At 37.3% G+C, this 18,778-nt stretch overlaps 1 protein-coding gene and 1 long non-coding RNA gene across 2 annotated transcripts in view; both read left to right on the forward strand.

Annotated features, from left to right (window-relative positions):
* The window catches only part of LOC130426821 (alpha-1,6-mannosylglycoprotein 6-beta-N-acetylglucosaminyltransferase B), a 127,282-nt gene that overhangs the window by 16,176 nt on the left and 92,328 nt on the right, over window positions 1-18,778 (forward strand). The gene's annotated exons all lie outside the window — the stretch shown is intronic.
* LOC130426823 (uncharacterized) lies at window positions 2,352-4,168 on the forward strand. The gene is made up of 2 exons (XR_008907229.1): window positions 2,352-2,675; window positions 3,742-4,168. It is a non-coding gene; the product is annotated as an uncharacterized LOC130426823 (long non-coding RNA).

Raw genomic sequence — 18,778 nt, forward strand, 5'->3', positions numbered from 1 at the left:
TTTTAGTTTTATGGCCTAAATCAAAATAAACCAACACTTGACTATAAATCTAGTTTTGGAGCAAATATATAAATAGCAAATAATATACACGTATATTTGTGAAATACACATAACAATTAATAATACGCCCACAAAAATATGTTTAATAGCAAAATATTTATTTTACTTTGTATAACAAACATTGAGCCAATAAAAAAATATGCTCACACAATGTAAACACAAACTGCAAGACTTTGAAAAGGTAAAACTGATGTTGTGAAAGACAAATAGAAAACAGCAGCTCATGACAAAACCTTCAATTTATTGATAGACATGTGTGACTTTAAATTCAAACTCCACAAACTGTCACAGGTTCTCGGTTTAGCTTAATGAAATGGTAGTAGTCAGACTTTCAGGGAACATCAAAAAAGTCAGTGTAATGAACTGTAGGCCAACATCTGAGCTCTTGATATCTTCAGCTGGGTCTCACAGAAAAAAAAAGACCAGCAAGAAAAATCAAACAATTCATACCCATTACAAATCCATTCACTCACAAACTCATGTTGCAATAATATTCACATTATTGTACAACAACACAACAATTCTCTGTGTAAAATATTCCACCTGAATAAAATATCCAATCAGTGTGTATGGAACAAAACTGAACAACTAGTTGTTGATGACATCACGGTACACATGGGACATCTGGTAACATTAGCTTCTAATAGTTTGAATTCCAATAGTTCCTGTAGTCACATATTGTTTTTCAGCAGCCATGTTAACAGATTAGAACATTTATACACAGCACATGTGCTAAAAAAACTTTTGAAACACACAACCGTGTCAGAGGGTTGTTGGCCAAACAACATTAGCATATGAAGGATTTTTTATATCTTCCTCACCTACAGTGGTACAGGAACAGCATGGTATCAATGCAAGTGCACCACAACACTCTGATAAAGGGGATGTTCAGACACAACCTGAAACAATTAAAGATTAGATTAATATTGTTTTTTACATTCAATCATAGTCTGAAATTATAAGAATTCAACAACACTCTGCAAAGGCATGTGTTAAGCACAACAGAGACTGCCTCCGTTTATAGCAGTCTGTACATTTAATTACAGTGAATATAAAGTTCAACTAATGAACGCTTAAATAACTTTCAGATCTAGATATAACATACTGTTTACATCATTTGTCTCTGTTCTAATTATTTTTTGTTCTTATTTCATTACTTGCTTTTTAACAAATAAACGTTTTATTTACATATATGAGCTCATGTGTTGTTGTAAGTTTTAGTAAGATTTAGTAATTGTTTGCTATTTGCTGTAATAAACCATCGCATCTACCTCGAGCATTGAAATAGCCAAACGCCTATCTTAAATTATGCTTTACACTTTATCGATGCTGCATGTGGCCTTTCAACATTTTCCACATCAGACAGACCGTGTGCTATCACGACAATAAATTACAAGATTATAATGCAAGAACGTTTCAAAACCCGAAACAGTATAACAACAACAAGTTGGTTCTTATTTTATATTTTAGTATAAGGAACTGTGTAAACTCAAAACACATTGCTTACCTCAGACGAATCGGTGGCGGTTGGCAATTAAATCAAATGTGCAGTCTATGCGCGTGCGCAGAACTCCGACTCCTCCCACCAAGTTTTCAACCAGTTTGCATCTGGATCAGTTCATCCATTGGCTGGTTAATTGTTTTGGCGCGATTTACATGATCACGACAGCTTCTCGCGTCATCTGATTGGTTGATTTGAGTCAGGTTCACGGGATACTTTGGATTCGAAAACTATATTCCCGCCCAGGATTCTTCTCGTCTCTTCTTCAACGGCTGTTTTTAGGTAAGTGTGGTCGGTGCTGTTGTTGTTAATTGGTACAATTTTCTTAAACGAGTAATTTTATCTGAATCCTCCATGTATTTTCAGACCCAGAGTGTGTTATTTAGTGGGGTTTGAAGCAAACTTATTTGAGTAACGTAGGTTGACTGAGGATTTCTTAGAGGGTTTTGCATCTGAACTTTTCATATGCAACAGGATCAATGTTTTTCTATTATTTATGCTTACAAATATTAAGATAATCAGCCTGCATAGGGGCATTTGTAACAACTAAATTTATTGATTTAAAACGTTTAACCTTTGTTTTACTATATAGTTTAATAATGAATTACTTGTTTGTCAGGATTTATACAATATAATCATGATAAATATTCATTTAAAAATGTGTTCACGTGAAATTACACATACACTAATTTCAAAATGTATCTGATTATAAATATATAAATCTCTTAATTTGTAACTGCTCAAGTGTCTGCATGTTATATAAAAGTGAATGGCGCTCATTAATGTCCTTTATTGTTTTAGACACCACTAATTTGGGATCCTTAAACACAACATTATCTTCTGGAATGGCTAAACTGTTAATGAAAATCTACTTCTGAGATAATATGAGCTTTAAAATTTGTTTCCATCTTTATGATATACATCTTTGACATGGGATTATTCACTTAATATTTGACCTTACTTTTTAATTAATTTGGCAGAAGTCCTCCAATCCACCATCAGCGAGACCGAACTCCTCCAGTCCAGCTACAGATAAGCCCCACAGCTGCTGACCCATTTCAGAGAAGGAATGACCCAAAACGACCACTAAATCCTCAACTTTTTCTTGACACTTGTAAGTTTATATTTATATCTCTGCAAAATATCTTTAATAAATATGAGATTGTGTGCTTGGTTTTGTATGGATTTTAATAAGTTTTCAATGAAAAACTTATTTGCAGCTCTTCTGCTTAATATCATCACTAATCAAGAGCACTGTGCTCTGTACTCATTGTGTATAAATTACATTAATCCTTTAAATTGTTTTTGTAAAACAACATGTGACCCTGCCTTTGAAAACCCAGCTGAAGTTGTTTTGGACCTAAAATCATAACATAATGTACATAACATTGTGAAAATATAATGTTGATACATTAAATATTGACTGACTAAGGCCATGTCAAAGATCTAAATCATATTGAAATGAATGACTGAAATCACACTTTGATACTCATTCTCTCAGAATTAGATTTCACAGACAGGGTCACAAACTGTAATGGACATTTAAAATGAAAGTTCTGTCTGATTTACTCACCCTCTAGTTGTTTCAAACATGTATAAATGTCTTTATTCGGTTGAACACAAAGAGAGATATTTTGGAATAATGTTAACAACCAACAGTTCTGAAGCACCGTAGTAGGAAAAACATTTCATTTTTTGGTTCTGTTGAACGCAAAAGAAAATATTTTGAGTAATGTAGGAAAACAAACAGTTCTGGGGAACTTTTGATTACATTTTACATTTTTCCTACTATGTCAGTCAATGATGCTTCAGAACAGCTGGTTGCTAACATTATTCCAAAATATCTCTCTTTCTGTTCAACAGAACAAAGAAATGTAAACATGCTTGGAACAACTACAGGCGGATTAATCCCTCTAATTATTTCTTAAGATTAAATAATTCTGTTTATAGGTTATGTTCATTTTAATTGTTATCTAAAAAAGTACATTAGGGATTGTTTAAGTATTTAATTAATATAAATAAAAAATTGTAACACCTTTCATTGCGTGTACTTAATGTGCATTATCCGTTATTTTATTTACACCATAGTTTCCACACTTAAACATTTTTTAAACGGTGAACTGAAAACATTTTTTTTTTAATTACCAAAACTATATTTAATAATTATGTGTGTCTTTCAGCTGCGGTGAGAAAAATTCCCTAACACGCCATGCCACCAAGCAGGAGGCAAAGGTCATATCCAGAGATGGCTTCAGCTTGCTCCGGATAGGGATGGAGGAAGAAGAGAACGGCTGAAGAGAAAGGAGATGATAAATAGCTGTGCCTCTCATTTAGAGCCTCAATAGCTTATGCGTGCGAACACATACGAAATACACTCATTTCCTCATTTCATGTCCACACACGCAGTTATGTGTTATGTTGTTTATAAAGTTTAATTTTGTCTTTCTTTGGTTTATAACGTTTTCATTTAGTCCGTATTCGGTTTCATTTTTTCAAGTGTTAAGGTACTGTTCATTTAAAGTCTAAAGGTTTCCGTTTTACATAAAAATATGTTCAACACAATGTGTTCACTTTATTTGTAAATAAAAAATGTATTGAAAAACACAATTCAGGTATTGGAAGTTATTTTTTCACATGATTTAAACAATCGCAGGCTGTACTATGGCTAAATTTGGGGGTCTCTTGTTAAAAGCCGGCATTGATCTGGTTTACTTGTGGCTACGATACGGCACCCAGTATTAAAACCGACTCTGGCCCAGTTCAGGGCCAGTTATGGCTTATTAATTGGCGGAGGCTCGGACCAGTTGCGGCCCATATCTGGTCATGGTCTGGAATTTGGATCTGGGCCACCTTAGGGCCGTCATTCAATGTTGTATGTGGGCCGAGGGAAAAGTATTGGTGTGGGCCGGAGCTGGGCCAACACAAAATTGTTATGTGGGATAAGTGCAGGTCCTAGCTCCTGCCTGACTTTTATCCTTCTTTTTATACATAAAGTCCAAAGACCTTTTATTTTAAGTAATAAATAAGACATCACTCTTTCTACAGTCTTTCTAATGCCCGCATGATCTTTTCCCTTCGTCTATATGAGAACGACATCTGTACTCACATTTTGTACTGTGCTGGCCACCGTTGTGTTTGGACTGAGCAATTCATTGTTAGAGCTAAAAAAACATTTGAAGTCACCCTAACTAAAAACACTTATGTTGAGAATATTAAACGAAAATATGAAACACTAACATATAAATTCATGTTTGTTTAACAACCTTAAATTTGGCAACCTGAACATAATGAAATTATGAATTTATAAGCTTTATTATGTGCAACCGGTATACATAATTTCTTCATGTTAATCCTATATATTTTTGTTCACTGTAGTCATTTTTGTGTTAGAAATAGTGTTAGCAGATATATAGAAGAATGCCAACAGAATGTTCAAAAGGAACCATCAATCATCACACAAGCACACACACACACACACACACGCACACACGCACACACACACAAACGAAAAGATTAAATCTTTAAAGAGTGTTTGCCTTCTCTAGTCAATAAAGGCAATAAAACCATAAACTCACTAGACTTTGGAATGGCACCATATTGTTTGCTTTCGTTTATCACATAGAGAAGGGGCTGTAAAAAAGTTTTTGTCTTAGATAGCAGATATCTATAGTCCTTCAAAATAAAATCACAGATGGATTCTTTCATGACTGTCGAGATTCAGTGCAGGGTTCAAAAACTGTAGCCTTTGACAGTTGACAGTTGACAGTTGACAGTTGGCACACAGGCACAGCAGGAGATACTTGCAAATCTTGTTCCTTCAGTCTGGTCAGTTTCTATACAGTCTAAGAATATTCTATAAATTCACCTGCAAGTGAATATCTCTCGCTTTCTGTTTAAATACCACACTGACATTCTATCTGAATGAAGGAAGGTGGTTCAATCAAAGGAGTTGAAAAGAAAAGAGGCAAAAAGGAAACCATTTCAGGGATTTATTATCAACATTTACCAATAGAAGATGATTATAGATAATATATTTTTTTTACTTGCAGTACAGGGGTTCCCAAACTTTTCAGCTCGTGACCCCCAAAATAAAAGTGCCAGTGACTCGAGTCCCCCACTTTCTTCAGAGGTGGTTAAAGTATACAAACGTATTGTGCATTTGTACCCAAACGCGCATAATGACAACACAAAACAGCACAGTCTAGCATAATATTATTTTATAGTTATTTACTCATAACATTACTTGTTGTTATACAAAAACTATGAACCATTACTACAGATGGACGAATTTCATCAAACTGATTGGAGTGCTGATGGATGTGCCTCTTTTCTTACCTGAGGACGATGGCCCCTCGGACTGCAGTGCTTCTCAGCCCTCCTCCGCTGGCCTCCTTGCGTTTTCTTTGGTCGATATTATTCAACGTTTCATTTCGACAAATAAGAATATCCTAAATTTAAACCCTGAAAAATAATCTGCGTGCCCATGGGACTGTTTAGAATGGTGCTGTAAATGGCCTTGCTGCACCTTACCTAGTGGGGTTGCTAATGTCGTTAATGTGATATAATCACCTCAGGGGTCACGATGGAGGGGGAAGAAATTCCTAAGGCCGATGGCTTTTTATTTGCCTAGTTTTATATGTCACTTAACTTATAATTTTATATTTTGTTAAACTTATTAATGAACGTTACAAATGCTATTTCTAATAATAAAAAATGTTTCCTGGAAATCATCTTGTGACTGTGGCCTTGCGGCTCCCAATTTGGGAACCCCTGATATATTATATATTAGTATTAAGGATGCACAATATATTATCACACTATATTAGTATCGACCAAAAACTAGTTTTTATGTTATCTGCATTGGTCCCATAATAAGATCAGGCTGACATATTTAAGATGATCAGTAATGAATCTCAGTTTTGATTTTCCTCTGGTTGAACCACTTCTGTTGCACCTTTAAAACCCAGTACAGCACTGAATATTCACTTACTGCTATAAGCAAAATATTGTTGAAGTAGGAACAGTATGTAGATATTTATGAATGTGTTAATTATTGGAACAAAAGCATACTGTTTTGAAGCACTGTTGGAATGTTACTTGTGGCTATTGAGATTCTGGGTTGCACTTGACGAACATCTATGATTTCTTTATTAAATAGACATTTAATAAAGGCCCTGGTAATCTCAAGGTTGGATTACTGCAATGCTCTCCTTGCTGGTCTTCCTGCAAAGGAAATCAAACCACTTTAGCTGCATGCCTCGTCTTCCAACAGCCCAAAGGGGCTCATGAGAAACCCCTTTTTTTATCTCACTCCACTGGCTACTGGTTGAAGCCAATATCAGATTCAAGTCATTAATGCTTGCCTACAGGACTATCACTGGATCTGCACAGGCATAATTTCACACCCTCCTAAACTCCTACAACTCACAAAGATCCCTGCGTTTATTGCCTTCTCAAAAGGACAGTAAATCGCTTTCCCGCTCATTCTCATTCACAACTCTTTCCTGCTGGAACATTCTTCCTAATTCAATATGGTCAACCACATCTCTCTCAACATTCAAAAAACTACTTAAAACCCATCTCTGCTATGAATACTTGACAGACAATTGAAGAAAACAACTAACCCTCTCTCTTTCTCTCAACAGGTAATGGTCTAGCTTTTGTTGAAACCAGTAACTTTGAATTGGCACTTATTGTATTATTGGTCCTGTATGACATATCACTTATTGCTTCCTGAATTCTCTGTAAGCCGTTTTGTATAAAACCGTCTCCTAAATGACTGAATGTAAACCTAAAAGTTTAAAAGTTAAAGAATCTTTAACTATTGTAAAGTAGGCTTGGCACATGACTTTCGGGTATCGGCTTCTAATGTAAATGAATGATCAAGTTATCATTAGCGGCCCAAACGTACATATCGGTGCATCGCTATTTATTATTGTTGTTATATTCACCAAACAATTAATCTTGGTGTCAAAGGAGAGGAATATTCCACAAGAACATCGGCAGCATGGTTTAATTTTATGTCGAATTTTAAATGTGGGAACATACGTGTTCATAGTGCTTCATATAGCTTCACATTTAAGTCCCTAATGCTAAATATCTTGGACAGATGTGGGCACACATTACATTTTGAGCTGAGAGGAGTTAGTGATTGTGGAGCTGTGAATTTGACCTGCTGCTCTCATGAAGCCCTTAGGTCATGTTACAGCTGGTGATTCATCAGAAAATCCATGCAGTTTAGTGGCAGAACGGCTTCTTCCCTCTGATAATGTACTCCCACAAGTACTGGGAAACAGCCAAGAAAAAAAAGAGCTCCAAAATTCCACACTGACTCATCAGACAAAAATTCACATTTGTTTTCTTCACATTTTAACACCAACATGACTGAGTTGTGCCCAATTGGTGGAATTATTACATATAGCATGAGCTCTTTTGAAAATATAAGCGAGGAGTGCGTATAATGTGAACGTGAAACCACCTCTGCATTGTATTTTCAATTACATGAAGTCCATGTTTAGTGTTATTGGAAAAATGAAATCTGTATTTTTTCGTCAATTTTGTTATTTTTGGGGGGGGGCATGAATAGATGATGTGTGTATAATCACAAATTACATTTTTGGACATTTGTTTGTTTAGAATCCAACCCACAAAACCTCCAAAACTATTTGGGACTAATCATATCTAATAAAAGATTGTGCTGTGTGAAATTCAGCTCTCTTTGAGTAAAACTGTGGCTATAATTCTGTCACCTGAATGTATTTTTAGCTCAAAGAGACAGAATGAGATCTGGAACCTGCAGCATAAGCACACCCCAATTTCATCTCTTTTGATTCTGGTTCTTACAAAATCTACTCCAAATCTATAAATAGAACTAAAAATCCTTTAAATGCTTTGTCCAGGGTTACAGGACTCTGACATGTAACTAATGTTAATGATCATTTGATGTGTTCTATTAATTCATACATACTGTAGTGACACAATGTGACAATTTTGCCTCAGTTCACAGTGTGGGACATTACTTTACTGAAGGTTTCAAACTTCTTACTCATTTAATTTTGACTTCACTGCAATGAAGTTTTATTTTTGCCGTCAGATGCACACACACACACACAAGTGACTGGATTTCCTGCAGTTTAATGGTGTTTCTGACAAACATCATTTTGAACAAATGGTTTATGTGACGAATGTATTTTCTCAGCACAAATTCAGCAGAGAAAAGAAAATGAAATAACTTTACAATAAGGTTGTATCTGTTAACTTTAGTTAACACGAGCTAACAATAAACAACATATTTTATGACATTTATTAATCTGCTAATGTTAGTTAATGCAAATACAAGGTGACAATTTTATTTTTGGCTAAACTATTCCCTTAAAAAAATGCAACCTTATGCAACCTCACTGTAAATTATAGAAAGGAGATAAATAGATGATATTATACAATACACATTGCAATAAGGTTCACTATAAAGGAAGGAAGGGGGGGGGAACCGGCAAACATTTAAACATTTAATCAAATAATAACACAGAACATAAACAGCCGGCAGCCCCTAACGGACGACTGCCGGCGAAATAAAACAAACCACAACTAAAATCCAGCTGTGTTCCTCTCTTATCGATGGTCCCGTCGCTCGTTCTCTTATGCTCCTGATCTCCTCCGCGATTCGAGACCGGTGAGCGCACAACTGGCGCTCATTAACCCTCCCTCCCTGGCCTCGATACACGTTCTTGCCCGCCTACTCCACTACATACTTCCATCGCCCCTCACAGGCCGGGGTACCCCCAAGACTGTGCTTGCTCCCTCCCCCTCCCTCGGGGGGGGGGGGTCTCGGAGTACCTTTCCCCTGGGGGTATGTAGCGACGAAATGAGACACGAGAGCCCTCGGAGCAACCGGAAAGAGAGAGGGTAGAGAGGAAAAAATATATATTATAGTCCAGTTCCCCGACCTGCTGCTGCTTGGTCCTCAACCAGCCGGGGTACTGTAGTGTACCATATAATGTGAATTAGCACTTTTATCGGTAATAATCTTCTCTCCTTGAATCTTCATGTAAATGTTATTCATGTTGCTTTCCTGTAGCTCAGTGGTTAAAGAGTGGCGTTATCAACACCAAGGTTATGGGTTCATTCCCAGGGGATTGCACATACTTTGAAATAAATGTATAGGATAATACAATGTATGTCGCTTTGGATAAAAGTGTCTGCCAAATGCATAAATGTAAATGTATCTTAATTTGACCATACCCTACGCGAGACGTGTACCCTACGCCGTACCCTAAACCAGATGTGTACCCTACTCCGTACCCTACACTGTAGCCTGATGTGAACCTCTCTAAAAATGTAACAAAGCGTCAACTAAGTGTTACAGTTTTGTTGTGGTTTAGTTCTGGTTTTCTTGTCTTTTCATTACTATGTTTATTAGTCATCATAAGTTTATCACTCTCATTTGTTTGTCCCTGATTATCTGCCATATTTAAGTCGGTGTCTGTGTTAAATTCATTGTCCGGTTTTGATTATGTTTTGTGTGTTTGTGTGATTTCTTCATTTGGGTTTATTAATAGAGACCCTTTGGATTACCTTCTTCGTCGTGTTAAAACACAGTGGCAAGGGTAAGGGCTAAACACATTCCCCTAAGAAATACCATTACTACACTTACATAGGCCTATGTCATTATAATACGTCACTGACTGTACGGAGATGCGGAAATGTTTTTCCAAAATGCTGCTATCAGCATTGGTCATATTAGTTTCGTGGATTACAGCCTAAAAAGTGACCCTGAACTTTTTCGTCAACAGCAGCTCACTATATACCCTCGTAAGGCGGAGCACGTTTTGATTAACCCAGCGTTTGAGATCGCATTCCGTGGATTACTCCCTCTGTCCGGGCGGGGAATCTGAGCGTGAACGCGAATCTGACAGGGAGGCTGTTCTGCTTCCCCCGGTTTGTGATTGTATTCCGGAGACGGCCATGATTACAAATACTGTTTTTGCGGTTGTGAATGTTCCGTTTCAATCGTCCAATCATTAAAGAGTTACGTTATTAAAATTTAGCGACTTTTTATAAACGTTTCAAGTACTCAAGACAAAAAATTGAACACAACATTCAATTCAACATAAACTAGACGATTATTAGCTGTTTAAATCCTTATTAAAGCCCAAATAAAGGCTTACATTATACTGGCATAAGCAGCCATGTTGGGAAATTTCATAACCCTTCATTTGAAGTGAGGTCCTGCAAAATCTTTGTTTGAAGGGCTAAATGGCCACTCCCCCTAGCCATCAAAAGAGAATGGAGGGAAAGTGTAGTGTAGTGGTAAGGGGTAGAAATGGGATTGGGCCCTAGTGTGTTGCGAATTTCTGTCTTTAGGTTTGTTTATTCTTGCACTTGTCTTTGGACTGTGAGTCTCTGGTGACTCCACACGCGTCCCACTTAAACAGGTGTTTGCAGCGCATTACATCAAAACACTCACGCTATTAGCATCATCGCTCATTTCAATGCAAGTTTCGCCTCTGCTCGCCTAAAGTTGAACTTTATAAAAACTATTAAAGCTTTACAAAACAATCTGACTTCTGAAATACGTGAAAATAATATTTTTTAATATGCGGACGCAGATAGGGAATCACGAAACTACAGACTCAAAGAAAGTCAAAAATGTATTCTCAATTTGCAGAGCAACGAGTTAACCACGCCTATTTATTCACATTCACTATGAATTTGAAAGTGCGCCCAAACTTTTGATTAAAAAGACGATAGCGCATCTCTAATTTGTTGTTGGTCCGCCACTATGCTCGTATTTCCTCTCTGCTATGAATTACAATTTCTGTTCATCTGACCATCTGCAATCTGGGAGCGTCATCACAACAAATATGTGGGTAAGCACAGTGTAGGTATGAATTTAGATCTTTAAAAAATAGATACTTTGTGCCTGAGTATCGATAAAGTCTCGTGGGCTGAAATGTTGCAATCTCGCCGCTATCACTGCTAATGCTTCTCAGACAGCGTACACAACGAGCTGCTTCGTCTTCAGCTCTTGTCCTGGTTACACAATTAACGCGATGCAGACAATGATCCACAAGTATAAGTGAAAACCGGCGTGTTACACCATAACGTGCCCTTTACTCGGTCACAGTACAAGATGATCACATCTTGAAGTGAACCCCAGAAAGAGTCACTGAACAAATCAATGAATGAATCTTTTCAATCTGTTCTTCATAAAAAATCTACTGGAACGAATCCTCATATCATGTCGAGGATCAACCTGGATTATGGAGAATTAACATAATTATAGTGATTCATTTTCTGGGCAGTGATCTGATCGTGATTAATTAGCTTTCATCTGATCATTCCACTTTAACTTAAATGAGAAAATCCCATTGACGCGTGGGAGAATTCAAGCACGCCGATTACGCCCCCAACACAATGAATCTTTAACAGAGCTAGCAAACGAACCACGATGGGCGATGTTGCTATTTATGACACATTCACGGTTGAGCTTTTGATGCAGACCCAAGTCTGTTGGACGTCACAGTTTGGTTGGTTTGATGTGTTTAGAAGCTGTTCTCTAAATTTCAATACACATTAGCTTGAAACGGTGATTTGAAGTATACGTGTGTGGTTCAGCGTGGTTTGAAATTGGTAAAACAATCCACTACTGTACCAGACATAATTTTCACGCTGTACATAGTTACATAATGCCATTCTCATTGCTGCACATCTCGTCTGAATTCGAAGCTTGTTCCGCACCTCGTTCGCAATGCTTGTGCGGTAATGTGTTAAGTATAAGGTATCCCAGAGGCACAGCAATACTGATAAAACAGTGAATGTGGCGTCTGTACCTGTCAAACAGCTGTCACTAGTACTCTGGGAAACACATGTGTTGATGATGCAAACACACCGTTTGAAGCAAATAATGCAATTCGGATCAGGTTGGGTCCGAGTAATCAAACCAACGTGAAAACAGATACGGTTGTCAGAAATCACCTCTGTTCCAAACCTCAATGACATGCTTCACCGCCTACTGTTTACATAGGCAGATGTCTTCTGAAACAACAACCCAACCCAGATGGAACCTTATAGGTGAATAATCTCAAGCAGTAGACACGTTCTTCATTGTTTTTCATTCGGGGTATCTGTAAAAATTCATGTTTGAAGTCTCGTTTCCTCTGACATTCCCACAGGACCTGATTAGACTGTTTGTAGTGTCAAAAGTGGGTGGTTTTTCTAAGAGTTGTGGGTTGTATGAGAGATTGCAGGTTGCAGAATTATTTTGTCCTTTTATTAGAAAAGCATATGAAACTGAAGTTGGAAATCAATTATTTTCCTTTCAAGTCCAAGATAATTACTTTATGTAAGACCGATCTGTGATGGTTTGCAAATGTTGGGAGTAAAGATAGCCTCCAAGATGTTCTCCAGCAGGAAATTTTCATACAATACATGCAAGCCAACATCTTCTACATCAAAATTCTAGTTTCATCCAACTTTCTCAAGTGGTAAACTTCTGCAATTGATTTGGCCTAACAAACTGACCTTTCGCACATAATTATCCGATTTTGTTTTACTAAATTTAACATTTTAGATTCTTGCTTGAACATCATCGCTTGACAAGGCTTTTTACGGTGCCATAGAAGAACCCTTTTTGTCTGAATTGTTCCATGAAGAACTGTTTAATGCAAATAAACTGTTTTCAAAATGTTCCATAGGAAAAGGTTATTTCATTATAAAAATTAAAGAGATCATTATAAAACCCTTTAAATAAATGAAGAAATAAAATGCCTCATCTGTGCTATGAAGAACCTTTTGTAGGACCTTTCTTAAGCCTCTCCAAACAGCCTCCCTGTTCTTTAGCTGTCTTGCAAGCACTTACTGTACTTTCCTTATGGAAAAATTTGAATTTGTGTATTAAAGGTCCAGTGTATGACATTCAACGGTATTTAGTGGTTCGATTGCGAATTGCAACCAACGGCTTTCGAAGCACTACGGAGGCTGACACAGGATTAAGATGTTGTCACATTTTTGCTTCTTTGCGTTAGATATTATTTATATATATTTACGAAGCAAATGGCAAATTCCATTTAAGGGGACCAGCAATGTATGTCGATAGAAATAGCTCATTCAAATTCATTCATTATGTAAGGTCTTTATACATCTCTGAACACATAGTTATATTGTATTTCTGTCAGTAGATCCTCCAAAAAATGACAGACTGAAGCATTAAGGTTAAACTGAGAATCAGAGTATGGCACTTTGGGCTAAAAAAAATTCTTCATGTTGTGAAGAATCTTTGTGACACTGGGTAAAAAAAGTAGAATTTGGGATTGTGAGAACTCGACCCAGTGACTTGACCAGGAATTAACTAAATCCAATCAGCTGTATGTAGGGAGCAGGTGTACTCTGGGTAAAATACAGCAGGGGGGATGCTGTAGGATGGAAAAATGTGATTTCTAAAGAGGCAAGAAGGTCAGCATCTCCTCCAGAAATGTAGATGAAGAAATAACGAGCAACACAAAATATGACATAATAAATGATGTGATTCGCTATACTTACAATGTCAATGTGATAACTTCTGCATTTCATGATTAACGTAAATACATTTGCTGTTGACGTAAAATTACCTACATTTAAATAACGAGAAATGTTTACATTCATTGCGTTATATCTGATTGCAGACTTTGGTGTTTTTCACAAATTGGATCACATTTGGATCAGTACGAGACATTACTGAGATCATTAACTCTACAGGGGACCCCAGTGAGATTACTGGGATCTTTTTCTCATTTAAAAAAAATCAATAAAAAAGGAGACTGCACGAACGTTCTCTCTGTTTTTCACTTTCAATTTGATCCTGTTGTCTGGAGAAACAATTAAAAGGAAATAAATGAAATCTAATCGTTTAGGTGTCATAAGGGGCAGTAAAGTCTGTGAGAAGGAGCAATTATCTGAGTCCTTTTTCTCCTTCTGAGGAAAAACATAGTCCTGCCCTCACCTCTGAAATATCATTCCATAGCTCTTTTGCCCTTTTAATAACAAGCTTTCTAATCCCTCCTGCGGGCTTATTCACTCTCATATCTGCTCCTTGCGGAAGCATATGCTAATTTAAGCACATACACTTATGAATCCCCAACCGCTTTCATCACGAGCTGTCACGAGACCAAGAGTAAGTCTGTGTTACTAGATTGTGAAGACTGGAATGGGGAGTGAAGCAGGTAAATAAACAGGAAATAGTTTTTGATAATTATTTATAAACTCTATATCTTTATTGCGGCAGAGTGCTTCAACGAAGGAAGGGATTAAGTTTTCCGGAAAAATTTGAGAATTCATTACTTTTCTGTTGCACACACATTTTAGTTTCTCTTCCAGCTTCATCCAACTTCATTATGCAGAATTCAAAAGTAACCTTTTATTTCAATCAATGAAATTACACTTAGTTTGAAAAAGACTTTACTATTTTTTATTTTGATGTATAATACAGTCACATATGCAATTGTGTCCGTATCATACCCTTAAAAAAAAAGATATTGTTTCAAAACTAAAATAATGCTTTCCAGGTTTGTCTATCCATTCTGTACTTTGCATATCTTTAATTGAAACCGCATAAAACACGCAAACACACAGAGGCTTGATATATGTGAGTGTGCTGGGTTTACCTACTTTATGTTGGGCTTCATAAAGCACTCTGGCAACCAGCCAGAACGCCCCAGCAACCACCAAGAACATACTTTTAAATTCCATGCTCACCAAACCAATCATTGTCATTCTGGATGTGACACTTCACAAACATGATGTGACTTTAACCGTGTACCAATTAGCAAGAACACATCTGTCTTTTTTACACAATGAAGCCGAATTCGCACTGTTGAAGATTTCACCCAGCTGTTCTGTTCCCAGCTCTTAGAAGACAGATGACTTGTATTGATCCCCATGGGAACATTCAGAAATAATGAAGCGGTTTTCAGCATAAGATGCTTTCCATGCGCCAATCTTTAACGTTCCAGCATACTTGTGCTGCCCACTCTGCAGAAACCCACCCAGACAGGTCTCATACTTACAACCCCTGGTTTCAAATGTTTTATCCACAAAGCCAGCGAGGCTTACAGCATACTACGATATCAACCCAGAGTCGATCACAGCAGTACACATCTCTATATTCAGGAGCTTGCAGCCGGCAGTGAATGTTTACCCATCAGTCTGAGCTGACTCAGAATGTTTACCTATCAGCCTGCTGCGCAAAGCTGTTCTTAGAGAAGTCTTTTAAAGAGATGCGGTAGTGTCATGAAACACTAAGGGTGGTGAGGACATGGAGATCGAGGACCCAAGTGCAGACAGGGAGGTAAGGGGTTTAACAAGATTTTAATAAATAATAAAATACAAAACAAACACCCACGAGGGAGTAACATAACAAAACATGGAAACAAGAACAGTAACAGGAACAAAGACTAACAGGACCAGACTAGTAACACATCACTACAAAATAAACTAGACTCACTGACAAGACAGGAACTCACCCACATGACACAAACAATGAACCAGCACAAGACAAGAGACACGAGACAAGAGGTCAATATATACGGAACCAAATCAAGAGGGAACAGGTGCAGGGGATAAACTAATTAACACTAACTTGGAATCAGGAGGGCAGGAACAATGACAAGACCGGAGAGAGAGAGTATGGCAACAAATAAATGCCAAAATAGTCTCTCTCCAACATAAAACAAGAGATCCTGTCTGATTCCGCCTCAAGACCAAGTAATACCTGACATGGTGAGGCGGAATCATGACAGATAGGCTCTGACTTTGTTGAAGATTGTATTAAGTGTATTAGCGCAACTGTGAGGCTTGCATTGCCCACTGCCATTCGTTTAGCTTTCAAAATCTGAATGCATAACTAATGTTACTTCATTGTTCGTTTCCAAAAGAAAACTTGTTACAGAAATGTGGATTTTCAGAAAATTTGTTTGCTGTTTATTATTTTGGTGGATTATATCTTTTTTTGATCTACAGTATTCACATATACTTTACTTTTGCATTTTCATTGCATGCCATTTACTAAAAAGATACTATACGCCTACTATGGCCATACACTGAGATGGCAAAATTAAACCTGGATTATATCCCCATGTTTCTCCTCGCCACTCATGCCTCCTCATTACACATAAACGACACCTTTTTAAGCTTAAAGCACGAGTGTGCAAAGTCCTGGGGCATGAAGACGCCTGAAGACTCAGGGCACTGGACTCGCTGATCAGGTCCATAATCCAATGAAATGTCTCCAAAATGTACACTGATCGTACAGTGCAGTTACAGATGGTCTGTTCAAGAGTATCACTACTGTACTGTCGATAATCAGCCACCCTTAATAGATCAACCCAGTCTCATGGGAATTCGTGAAAATGTCACAAAATTAAATCTATTAATTCATCAACACAAATTTCCTCTTTTTTTCATGCCACTCATTACGACTTTTTTTCAATTCACAGACCGTGTGTGTATGTAGATTTTTATATTTCTAACCTGATATCAAAAAAGTTGCAAATACTTTAGGAGTTGGCTAACCAACACCTCACCTCACCCCAAACCCTTAAAGCATATGTAACATGACATCATGAAAATGACGTTTCATGCAGTCTGTTATGTAGCCGTGTTTGAAAGTAAGCTGTCTGCCAAGTTGTAAGTCAGAAGGTGAATAAATAACGAAGTTATTTGCTTGTAAAAATGGGAGTCGACTCTGAATCAGGCAAACGAGACGTGGATGTATATCTACGTCACTATACATAAACGTGTTGCTGAGACTGCCGGGAAAATGTATGTCTCCTCCCAAACACTGTCGCACGTTCGTGATGCGTGTGTATCATTGTCTCGAGTCTGTGTTCTACGGTGTAAAACTAAGTCCGTCTTATTTCAGCTACCTAAGCAAGAACGTCTGAGGGAAAAATGGTTACAATTCATTTTTCAAAGAATACTGAAGAAGTATAACCCCAGGGTTGTACTGTGTGCGCGTCATTTCACCAATGATTGCTTTGATAATCTTGGCGCGTTCAGTGCAGGATATGTGAAACGACTATCCTTGAGAGAGGGGGCAATGCCAACTCTATTTGGACCTTTTAGCTCCACCGAGTCCCAACCTGTAAGTGTGACTTTTGATATTTGTCTGAACTTCAAGAAATATTTTCGTACCTTATGTCTGTGTTTAGCTAATGCATATAACGCTAACATTAGCATGTAGCGTTATTTCTGGGGTGTTACAGATTGTTTATCTTGCTATTTACTCGGCTGATTTAATTGTTCAATCCATGAATTCTCAAAGTATTACTATCTGTATTGTAATAACATCTGAAGATACGAACACGGTACACTGTATGCCGTATCAACTGTATCCATGTATAATACTGTTACAAGAGAATTGTAAATGTCCTTTTTCTTACTGGGATCTGCAGAAGGATGAATTAATTCTCTAAATACTTTAAACGTTTATGAACTTAATAGAAAGTTTTATGAAATAATTTTGGATTGGAATTAAATGATTATATAATTCTTCTTTTAGAGTACATCTCAGCACACCATTGGGTCACAACAAATTTCAAGTCTAGGCTAACATATTTTAAGAAAATAATAATTTACTTCATTGATAAGCAAAACACAACATGCATGTTGTCACACTGAGAGTTTTTATGACAAGAGTTGTCACTTGACACTGACTATCATCCTGCTCCAGTCGTGGTGGAGTTTGTGGAGGATTAGCGTCTTCTTCCTCGTCAGACTCGGGCTCAAACTGGTACGGTAAAATCGCCGCCATCTTTATCTACACATATATATAAAGAGATCCAACCACATGTAAACCATAATCCTGTAATGATGGTAGGCGTTCCATTTGCGACAAATGATGAACGCGTTTGACCAATCACAGCAGACTAAACCATCTGACCAATCACATGACACAAGGTTACCGGGTAGGAGAGGCCTAGACGGTTGAATCACGGAACAAATTATTTGAGAGTCAGTCAAGAAGTAGGGTACGAATAACTGCATATGATTACGAGATTAAAGTGTTTTTACACATTGTATGTAGATAAACTTGTTGTTGGACACTCCATTACCCAAAGTAGGGCCTAAAAAAACATATGTTACCTACTCTTTAAATCACAGCCGCAAAGGCTTATTTAGCTAAAAATTCTAGTTTCACGAGGTGACAAATCAATGATAAATGGCTCCCATAACCCCGCCCCT

The sequence above is a fragment of the Triplophysa dalaica genome, chromosome 7 (assembly GCF_015846415.1).
Source record: "Triplophysa dalaica isolate WHDGS20190420 chromosome 7, ASM1584641v1, whole genome shotgun sequence".
Taxonomy (NCBI): Eukaryota; Metazoa; Chordata; class Actinopteri; order Cypriniformes; family Nemacheilidae; genus Triplophysa; species Triplophysa dalaica.